Raw genomic sequence first — 12,471 nt, 5'->3', positions numbered from 1 at the left:
AAAAAAAAAAAAAAAAGGTCGGTTGTTTCAGATATATACTCCAATTTATTAGATTTAACCCGTGAAATAATTATTCTTGCATTTTTTATCAGCATATTAATAACCATTAAAGTTTTAATTGTTCATATGAAACAATATAGTTATTACTGAATATTAGAGTTTTTAAAAGAAGAAAATATTGTATAGATATTTTTGGCATATATTATTAAGTGTAATAAATTTATTAATATATAAATTGTTTTAGGAAATTATAAACCAAATTTGTAGAGACATTTTAGGAATCTAATTGATTCTGTTTGTATGTGCAATTTTTTAAGGATTAAATTTGTAAATAAGTATAAATTAAAGGACACCAAATGTACTTCAATTTATAGAAACACCACGGGATAATTATTTAGTTTTATTTATTATAAATTATAATGTGAGAAATCTGAGGAATCAACCCCTAAGTACCTCAAATCAAGTAATATAGATGACTAAATCTACATTTTACAATCAAAAATTTCTATAGAAAGTCTATACAAACAAAATCTCTAAAGATAGTTTTGGTGATTTTATAGGATTAAAACTTTAATGGATATAGCTGTTTTTGGAAAAATTGGAATGCATAGATATTGTTAAGATTTTATGGCAATAAATGTAATAAATGTTGGTCGATTTAAGAAAGTTTAGTATTTGATTTTCTCTGCAATATTATTTATGGAAGTTTTTTAAGAGATAATGTTGTAAATGAAAATTTAAATAAGCAAAACTTAAAAGGCATAACACAAAATATATTTCAAAAATATTAATATAGATAATTTTACATTCATACAAAAACCAAAAAAAATGTTCTCACCAGGTCATCACGTGAGGGTTATGTATGTATGCCGAGGATTAGCTAGGATTGTACCGTCTAGTATCACAATTTCAACTCCAATCTTGTTAGCTGATCCCTCGAACCAAATGACAATCTTTCTCAACATTTCTATGATTTAAACAGTAAACTCTCTACACATAGTACAACAAACCAGAGAAGGCAAACAGAAACAAATTAGATAGAAGATGAAGAAAACACACAAATTTTAGTCGCAATTCATTCATGCAGCAAGGGGATGATTAACAAAACAAAACCCTAGAAATTTTCAATCTAATCCCAGTAACTAGCACTGATGAACCCAATTTCTATACAAATTTCAGACTTCGAAAGAAGAAGCTACAAAGGTTATGAACTTCGCTCAACCAGATATCAAACCTACTAAACCTAACCACTAAAAACAGTTGTTGTCATTAGAGCTTAAGCCACGTTTAGTTAAGTCCGCTTTGACATAGGTGGCCAATCATATTTTCTGAAACCGAGGTATTACACCTCTTTTGAGAAAGTCTTGATGGGTTTTCTAAGGTGATGAGCAGCACCCAGCCATCCACGAACAATAATTCCACGATTCTGGTTAGGCCTGGACAAAAAAACCGGACCCGAAAACCCGAACCGAAACCGAACCGAAAATATGGACCCGAATCCGAACCCGGAACCGGTAGAATACTCTATTGGGTCTTAATCTCCTAAACCCGAAGAACCGGAACCGAACCCGGAACCGAACCGAGAACCGAATGGGTACCCGACAAACCCGAAATAAAATAATTTATACAAAATACTAGGTATATTTTTTTAATCTATAACATAGTTATTCAAAGTTACAATTTAAAATTTAAAATATTAGTTTTTCCTAGATCAAAATATTCAAAATAACCAAAATTATATTGAAATGGTTAGCTATATATTTTAAATAATTAACAAATTTATCAAAAAATAGATTTATTAAAAAATTATTTTAATATTTAATATTAAAATTTCTGGGTAATAGGATAAAATTCAGGTTATCGGGTTAAATTTCGGGTAATCGGGTACAAAATACCCAAACCCGAATAATAGCCGACTTTTTCGGGTATTTATAGGTTCTGAAATTTTAGATCCGAACCGACCCGAACCCGCTAAGACCCGAACCAAACCTGAACCGATTTTTCTGTTTATCCGAATGGGTCCTAAACTGCCTTACCCAGAAAATCCGAATCCGATCGGTTCTTACCCGAATCCGACCCGAGTACCCGAATGTCCAGGGCTAATTCTGGTTTTTCCACAAAACTTCAATCCGCAAAACTTATGCTTCAATTTATTTATATAAATTTGTATTTTAAGATCATAAACTGATTAAGAAAAATTTGAAATTTATATTTTTAAGAAAATGAACAAAATTGCTTATTTATATCATTTTTGGTTGATTTTTATTTTTATTTTACTTCTATGTTTCAATAAAGAAAAACTGATCTTTCATATTTTACGGCCCTATTCGTTTCACTAGTTAGCATGTTCATTCAAATGATCCATTCAAAAGCTTCATCGAAATGATTCATTTGAATGTCAAATGACTCAAAAAAAAAATGGTTCATTTGGATGATGAATCTGAATGAAAGTGTATTTGTTTGGTTTATTTATATTCTCATCTAAATGGATTTGATTAGAAGAATAACTAAAATACCTATGTTTTGTTCTAAAATTTTTTTACTCTTAATCTTAACCATATTGATTTTAAATATTGATCTAAAATATATATACATAAATTTTCATTCAAAACCAAACAAAAACTCGTTGCCAAAAAAAAAAAAAACCAAACAAAAATTCTAGAAATCCCAATATAAATTACTTATGACATACCAAGTTATTTTTGACATTTACATATTTTCATTTTCATGAAAGACATTTTTTTATAAGATTTAAAACAATAGAAAGACCTATAAACTTGTTTCTGTCGATGTGTATTTGGTATTGATGCTCAATGCATGATGCTGTTTTACAACAATAGAAACCATGTTGTTTTCTTCCTCCAGTACCAAATCCATGTAAGCATCCATGTTGTTTTCTCCCAGATGTTTCCTGCAAAACCAATGAACAAATTCCGAGTTACTAAGAGACTGCAAAAATTAGAACCAAAATCAAAAATGAGATTACAAAAACAGAACCATGATCCATAACTTCATAATTTGATCTGAAACTGAACTTGATTAGAATGAGACCCACTCACACCATCATCATCAGGATCAAAATCTTGAGTAGGAAGGATTCGCCTTTCAGTATCATCATCAGGATCATCATCTTGATTCAGATGCATTGCGTCTAAATGCTTTTCTCCTTGTTGTGCAGACTAACCCTCAGCTCCACTGATATGAACTGTACCAAATACTTTTTCCATCAAATCCACATTTGCAACTGGTTTATGTTTTATTTTCCTAGCTCCTGGCCATTCCTGAACAAAACAATGAGAACAAAAAAAAATAAACTTAGAAACTATAGAAGAAGCTTAAGAATAAGTTTTACAAACCAAATAAGAAATCTATATACCTTACATAGGTCGTTCCACCAGTCCTCAGTCATGTTTATGCTCCCATTTGAATGATAACTAAGTCCAGTTCTGTTGTGAGTAAGTTTCCTTAAAGCTTCGTACTGCTTCTTGCAAGTAGTATATTTGATCCCAAATTTTATCGAAGGATGTCTTTCCCCATATACCTCATAAAACTTATCTATGATTGATTGTCTTGCAGCATCATTCACATTCTGTTTTCTTATATTTCCTTTGGATGCTAAAACATATAAAACATCAAACAATGGCAGCTTTTGATGCTAAAACATATCAAACATCAAACAATGATAGCTTTGGATGCTAAAACATATCAAACATCAAACAATGGCAGCTTTGGATGCTAAAACATATCAAACATCAAACAGTGACAGCTTTGAATGCTGAAACAGATCAAACATCAAACGATGGCAACGACTAAATCCGATGTATTCACAACATAAGCTAAGAAATCAAACCAAGCCATCACACTCGTCTCCATTCATACACATAAAAATCATGAATCAGAGATATATCCTATATCTCATATGGTAGATGCAGCTATTTCAATCCATAACACCTGAAACCCACTTCGAGATTTCAATGATTAAAGGAAAAATCAAATCACACGTAAAGAGAGATAAGGAGAGATCGCGAGAGAGAGGAGATAAACCTGAACTCCGACTAGAGATCCGCGAAGAAGAAGATCAAAGAGGAGCGGCTAGACTGGAGTGAAAAAACCCATGAGACAAGGACACAAATAGATAGAGAGAGAGAGAGAGAGAGAGAGAGAGAGAGAGAGAGAGAGAGAGAGAGCGCATGAGAGACAAAGAGATAAGGAGAGATCGCGAGAGAGAGGAGATAAACCTAAACTCCGGCGAGAGATCCGCAAAGAAGAAGATCAAAGAGGAGCGGCTAGACTGGGGTGAAAAAAAAACCCATGAGAAAAGGGCACAAATAGATACACAGAGAGAGAGAGAGCAAAAGAGAGAACGAACCTGAACTCCGACGATTCACCTGCGGCGATTCAGCGGCAGCGATTCACCGGCTGTGAAGAGAGGAGTGAACCAGGGTCGAGGAATGAGAGAGAGGTAATTAGATGAAGGTGAGAAGGGTATGTAAGTATCTAAAGTAAGAAATGGTATATTAGACCATTTGTTTTTTTAGTTTAATGAAAACCATCTAACGGATTCATTCAAATGCTCTGTTAAATTGTCAGAAACGAACATCATTTTTCATTTCCATCTAGATGAATCATCTGAGTGGAGAAGCGAACATCACCGTAGTCGTTGGGGCTTTTGCAGGAACAATCATATCCGTCAGATTTGTTAACACTAATTCAGATCACTTCAAACAGTATCGAGAAACTTGCCTCAATACTCCTTCATTATAGTTAAATTTTGTTTCAAAATAAGTGTCATTTTCAATGTAGATGTTTGGTTAATTTTTCAGTTTTATCCCTACTAATTTTATCTATTAACCAATAAAAAAAATTGTATAATATATTAATAAAAGATAAAATAGTAAATTAAATAATTTTCTTAATGTGTGATAAAACCTTAAACGCCACTTAATATGAAATAGATTGAGTATATGTTTTGTTTGGCGAGAAAAAGTTGAAAGCGTTGTAATACCCAAACTCAATATCCGGAGCTGGTCAACGGATTGACTTCTTGGTCTAGCCCAAAACACTCTTTAATAGAAAAACCACCAACTAACCATACAAAAATGAACTCTTGACTTAACCAACCTACAAAAGAAAGAGGAGTGAGCAATTGATAATTGCTCAGTGAGGAAAAGCCTCAGGGCTATCGAAGTCTCTACACCCAAATATGCTTAGATAATCACAAAGTCTAAATCTAAGACAAGCAACAATCAATGTGTCGTAACTCCTGTTACACACAAACATACACACACATCATACAAATGAAACTACGTCCCATGATACCACATGTCAAGACACGCCAACCCCGTGCATTACCATATTCTTCATGATTTCGCGCTTCTTCCTGCACATTTTACTCGTGCATCCGGATCTCTCGTGCCACTTTCACTTCTTCCATACACTTCACACTCGTTGGATCGTTAGCCAATCCTGATCTACCCGCATTCCATGCCCGTAGACCACCACACAATTACAAGAATCTCTCCTTGCATGACTCTCTGCAGCTCACTGCATCGTCGTGCCCTTGGCACCTACCTCCTCACACACAAGCACTTATCTTACCACAACAAAACATGCATTTACGCAATCACGCCATCATCGATCAACACGCATAAAATATCCATTTTAGTTCAATATTGTGGTGAATCGATTAGTGTGGCTGGTTTAGGAATTGGATATTTTATGCGTGTGAAGACTTAAACCTTTTAAACCCTCACTAACTTGCGGAGAGATTTAAACCTTTTAAACCTCACTAACTTGCGGAGAGGTTTAAAAGAATTGATTTGGCCACCTATGTCACCAAAATGTACTTATCTTTCTTATCTTTTGGTCAAAGGTTCTGAGAGAACTCCAGAGTTAAGCGTGCTTGAGCTGGATTAGTTTCAGAATATGTAACTTTCGGAGAAGTAATTGTCAGAACTGAGCGAGTGAGGACAAAACATAAAAAAATATCATGTGGTGATTTATAGGAACAGTAAACAAGTCTTTAAAGCCTTCCGACGTAGCAAACTAGCCGTTAGATATGAGTGGGCCCACAGGTTTAGAATGGACGTGGGATCCATGGACCGAAAATGAACATAAGACCTACAAGGCAAAGTGGCAGTCGAAGTTTTACATTTATAAAATGTAATATATTCGATCAACTATAAGGTTAAACAAAAAAAAAACAACCTTAAACTGGTTATATCTTATTAAAATTTGGACGTCTCTTAAATTAAATTTCATATTCATTCAGATTTAGAATAATTTCATATTATTTTATATTTTAATTGAATAACCACCTAAAATGTTTAGCCGATGTGAAATGTTTATTTCACACATTTTTTCTTCTCTGATTTAGTAAATTATGTATTTTTAATTTTGAATGAAAAAAAGGAGAAACACAAGACTTTTGTTTATGATGTGAACTATGTGTTGATTCAAATATTTTTAAAAATATGATCAAAGAAAGAGGAGAGGTTTGAAATATCTTGAAATTAATTAAAGAAAATAATTTTGTTGACAAATCAGTGGAGAGAGATAACTTTAATATTTTAAACAAATTGAGTAATGAAAATTAAACTGATGTTAGCTTTCATTTCAATTATTTTAATTTCAAAAATATCTTATAACTGCAATCAAAAACTTTGTATACATAATTTCAATGACAAAAAATAAATAAATGATTGATATTGAACATTCTACATAAGATACTTTTTATTATATAAATATAGAACTGAACACTAGATTTTTTAAAAAATATTACAAGTTATTTTTTTCCTTAAAATTAACAAGAAAATAAGTAAAAATGATTTAAGTTAACACAAAACATAATTTTTTTTGGTTGGAATATTAAAGATAAATTTAATGTGTAAATATATATTTTCAAAAATAAATTATGTTTTAACCAAAAGCACCTATAAAGCATCCTATTTATCTGCATATATATTTTCTAGATTTTGTTTTAATAAATAAATTAAAGTTTAAGATTTTCTCTTTTCTGGCTAACCAATGACCTTTAAAAAACTTAACTTTTGAACTTTTCTTTAAAAGGAAAATCTTGAAAATGTAAATGAGGTAGATGATTAGATAACAAAAGGTAAATGCTGACATGTTCCCAAAAGGAGCATAATAATCTCAAAGTGTAGGACCTATGTTCATATGTGAATAAAAGGGATAATATGATCTCAAACTATTAAATTGAGAGAATACTTTGAAATAAACAATAAGATAAAGAAACTTTGAAAACCAAAAAACAAACTTTGAAAGGTATTGTACTGCTGCAAATAGAAAGAGTGATTTTATCTCTGATAATATACATGCAACCTTCATCCCACTACAAGAAAACACGCATTTTGCGACTACACTATTAGTCGCCTTGTAGTGGAAAAATCAAGAGTTACGACTAATTAGCGACTATTTCATACAGTCGTGAATCGAGAGTCGGTAATTGTTGGTCGTAAATTTAGTCGCAATTTTGCGACTAATTTATGACTATATACATGTTGTCACACAGTAGTCATCATGTAGTCATAATTTATAGTAACTATTTTGCGACTACTTTACGACTATATACATAGTAGTCATCATGTAGTCGTAATTTATAGTGACTAGTTTGCGACTATTGTGTGATTAAGAAACCTGAACAAATGGGCTGCTTAATGTGGTCGGGAAATAGTCGTATAAGTTTTGGAGACGTTTTGGCGACTAATATATGTAGTAGTCACTATATAGTCACTTTAGTTTTTCGCTATATTGTTAAAATTTGATGACTATTTGGCGACTAATGTTTTCTGAAATTGGATACAGAATATTGTAAATTCTCTTTTTTCTTTTTAACCTGTCAACCAAACAAAAAAATGATTCTAAATTTGAAACCTAAAGCAACACATTATATTCATGCCAAAATACATTGTACTTAAAAGTTTAATAGTTTCCAAAACACAAAGTACAACACTTAGAGTCGCCATTGAGTTCATCAAAAAAGAGTTAATTAGTGGTAACACATAGAGTAACCTATGGAGTTGAAGTTGGATCTTCTTGTTGAACAGGCTCTGTGGTTGTCTCTTTAGCTGAATGGGTTGTCAAGAACTGTTTGAACCGTGGATCATATTCCTGCAGAAACTGCCCCACCAAGTCGAACTCGTCAATCTTGTCCTTCTGCTTAGCAATAATTTCGGATTGTTGAGCAATTTCTGCATCACGCCTCCCAACATATGAGCAGCCTGCTCCTATATCTTGTGTTGAGCTTCCTTCAACTGTTCTTGCATTGCCACAAAGTTAGAAGTGTCTCCTGCCTGCTTCTGCTTGCCATTGACAAGGCAGTCATGGAGGCTTCCAACTCCAAAAGGTTTTCCTCTTGAATCCTTCTCAGTGGACTGCAAAGTAAGAGAAATCAGATATTAGCGGATGACAAATTAAAATCCAAGATAACATTTGTGTATTGTTAAAATAAAACGTAACCTGAAGAAAGATTTATGTATATTCTTCTATTGTGAGCTCCCGGGGCCGTGAATAACCATCTGAGACAGCAGAAGGATCTTCCTCGAGCTGAGACAACCTCTCTTGCACATTCTTCTCATATGTTTCTGTATCTTCTCTGCCTTCTGATCAACATATGTCCCATCAGGCTTTGTATGTGCCTTGATGAAAAGCTCAACAATACGTACTTCTCTTCCTAATTCCTCTTCCTGCAATGTTAAGAAACAGACAAGTAAATTTTTAATATAACAGCTAGGTCAAAAATAAAAGTGGCGAAGGTGTAACAACATAATTGGCTCACCATTTTGCCTTGAATCTGTCAATACGACTTTGGCCCTGAGAGGTGGACATGAGGACCGAGGCCATTACGGTCAGACATACGGGCATCAGAATATGTTTTGCTCCTTTGTTGTGCTTCTTCAGTGCCCCAGTATTATGTCATTGTTGTCCATAGAGTATTTCCAATCCATTTAGGTTGGCGTCTAGTAGTTCTCACGGTGCTAACCATGTCTTTTAGCCGATTTTGACAGATGGTCTCGAAGTTAGCTTGAACAGTCCCAGTTATCAAAGGATCCCAAGTGTGGGTTTTCTACAAAAAAACAAAAAGAAAATAGCTAATGTGAGTGAAAAGAAGCACAAGTAAATAAAGCAATATATGAAGAGTAAAGCAATATAGGAAGATTAAAGCTATATATGAAGGCTAGAGGACAGAACACTTCACCGTAAACTCAATGAAGTATCTTTCCTGTTTATCCCAAGGCACACATGTCCAGCTGTAGTAAGGACTGTCGAATTTTTTTAAAAGAACTTTAGTAATCTTCCGAACAAGCTTAGATCCAGTGTCACGATCAAACCTCCATTCACATGAAACAATAAAACCAAAGGCAACCATCAGAGACACTCAAAATAACAAAACCAAAGGCTAAAGCAAATCAATAATCAAACTTAATGCTAAGTCTATGATATCAACTAAACTAAGAAGAAGAAGGGTGATCTCTTAAGAAACGATACACCATAGATTCAAAATTGACCATCAAGAGTTGTGTGCACCATTATTCAAAGAGTTTGTAATCGCATCAGAAAGCAAACACTTCAAAACCAAGACCAATGAGACCTAAAAAATGAGATCTAAACAAGACCTAAACAAAACCAAAACCAATGAGACCTAAACAAGACCTAAACACTAATATGAAATGAGACGAGACCTAACCATACCATTCGGTCTTTGGTAGGGGAATAGGAGAGAGGACGGTGGTGAACTCTTGTCTATTTGGCACCACAAGCAGCGCATTTAGACCCTGCAATGTGTCCTCCTGGAGTTCCAGCAACACCGGAGGATACTCAGATTGAAAACTGTTGCCTTGAGACGATGGATGCAAACGATGACTGCGAGTCTGAGAGACTTCAATTGGAGAAGGCGGAGGCTCAACCTGAAGAGTTGGAGGATGCGATGGATTGTAGTGGACTTCTTCAGAAGGAGTCGGGTGTACTTGAGGTTGCGGTGGGTGAGTCTAGGAGTTCTGAAAAAGCTGTTGAGGCGGAGGATAGTTTCCGATCTGGGCCGCCGATGACTGTCGTTGTACTTCAGGCGTCTGCAGTGGAGGAGGAGATTGGACAGCCGTTGTGAAGTTGTATTGACTAGGTAGAGTGTGCGGCCGTTGATTTGGTGTTGACACTCCGACTCTCTGAGAAAGGTTAGGAGCAACTTTCCTCTTTCTTCCTCGATTAGGTATCATATGAGAGATGATGCGAAGGATGCGAGATGAGAGATGAGAAGGATGCGAAGGATGCGAGATGAGAGATATGCGAACGATGCAAATGATTAGGGTTACAGAAAAGTCGGGGAATCGAGAGGAGGCGAAGGATGCGAGATGAGAGATGCAAGCTTTGATGGATTAGGGTTTAGGAATTTGGGGGATCGAGAGGAAGAAGAGAGTTGAGAATGAGTTTGGGTTTAGTTAGGATTAGTGTTGGGTTTAGGTAATTTTAAGTTGGGCCTGTAATCTAAGTCCAAATTTTAAAATTTTAATTAACCAAGTTTATTTATAAAATACTGAATAATTTTTATAATATTACACAATAATATTACACAGTAAAAAGAAAAAAATTAAAATACAAATACATAGTAATTTTGCCAAATAATAATACATAATATATTAAATATACTACGCATATTGTTCTTCGTCTTCTTGTTCTTCATCATCAGAAGACGATAAATTACACTGGAATTCATCTTCTGGATCCGCATCTCCAACATCGTAATCAAGGTTTATTGGATTAGCGTCTTCTACCAAACTATCGACTATGAGATCTTCAACTGTAGTCATCAATACAGCATCATCATTTTCTGTTTGCAACAGAGTCGGTTCATTGTTTTCATATTCTCCTGAAATGTTTCCCCTCGGATTTACTTTCAGAACACTTAGCCACTCTCGCTTTGGTTTCTTTGTGTATGGATACGGAATATAGCAAACTTGATCCGCTTGAGATGCTGTTTGCACAAAATCGCAATTTAGTATGGATAGTTACATTAAATAAACTTATATATAAATTATATTGAGTCTTACGTACCTAAAATGAATGGCTCATATTTGTTGTATTTTCTCGAAGAGTTCACGTCAACAACGCCACTATTGCTCTTCCGAGTCCCTCTACCAATGACAGGATCATACCACTTACACTTAAAAAGTGTGATTTTCAAATTGGTCATCCCTTCGTACTCAAGTTCTATGATATCAGTTAAGTTCCCATAGAAATCTGCACCATCAGATGCATCAGTGTAATTTTCACCTTTAACACATACACCATAGTTACATGTCTTCCGTCCAGCGCCGTGATTCTGCGTATGAAACACATAGCCACTTGTTAAGTATATTGGCCAAGTTTGACCTTGTGTAAAGGTCCATGCACTATCTCTTGAACCCAAATAGGAAATGGATTTGTGGCGTTCCAGTATATAACCTGCATATATATATATAATAAAGTCAAACATTATTATATACATATAAATATTATCAATGATATAAATAAATGCATAATCAGAGTCGGTTACATGCGTTCGAGTATACTTACATAATCTTTCACCCACACATGATATTCTTCAGCTCTTTTCGTGGACAGTTCTTTTCGGTTAATTCAGGATATTTGGTAGAAAGAAAATCCTCGAACATACTAAGAAAATAAAATATATTTAATATATATGAGAAAATTTTGTGGAGTCTATATATTTGCGAATCTATATGATATTGAAATGACCGACCCTTTTTTTTTTAATAATAAATAATAAATATATAATATAATATAATAATAAACTACAACTAGTGGTCCCATATCCACTAGCCACCTAACCACAATCACAATCATCAGCGGAAAACATTACCAATATCCAATAAATATAAATAGCCAATATTAATTCCAATCACAAACTAATGATCCAAACAACATCCAAAGAACCAGCAATCCTAAACAACATTCTAGGACTCCACTCTAGCAACCTAACAGAAGCCAGACAACCAAACAAACCACTAGAACATCCTCCTCTTCATCGCCCTTATTCCATGGTCACACTTTGCCTTTACCTGCACCATAAACACATATTGCAATGCATGAGTATTTAATAAACACTCAGTAAGACAATCCTCCCATCTACTGGGCTATACACACAAGCAATAGAGACATCTCTAACTATCAACCATCATCCAACAATCATCAATCAACAATCAACAAGCCAAACAACACATAAACAAGCAGATTAGAAAAAATCTCCAGCTTAGATAAGCCAGAGTCCTGCACTTACCTTAACAAGTGATTCACAAAACTAAATACAACCAAATGAGAGGCTTTCCAATATCCAAGAACAACCAAACTTGTTCCTACAACCAATCACAACAACAAACAAATGTTGTAAACAAACTGTCAGCAAAAAAACAGAAAAGAACAACCTCACAAGTGAAACCACGAAATCAAAACGAACCG

This window comes from Camelina sativa, chromosome 9 (genome assembly GCF_000633955.1).
Source record: "Camelina sativa cultivar DH55 chromosome 9, Cs, whole genome shotgun sequence".
NCBI lineage: Eukaryota > Viridiplantae > Streptophyta > Magnoliopsida > Brassicales > Brassicaceae > Camelina > Camelina sativa.
The sequence above is the reverse complement of the archived record's forward strand: the minus strand, read 5'-3'. Positions refer to the sequence as shown.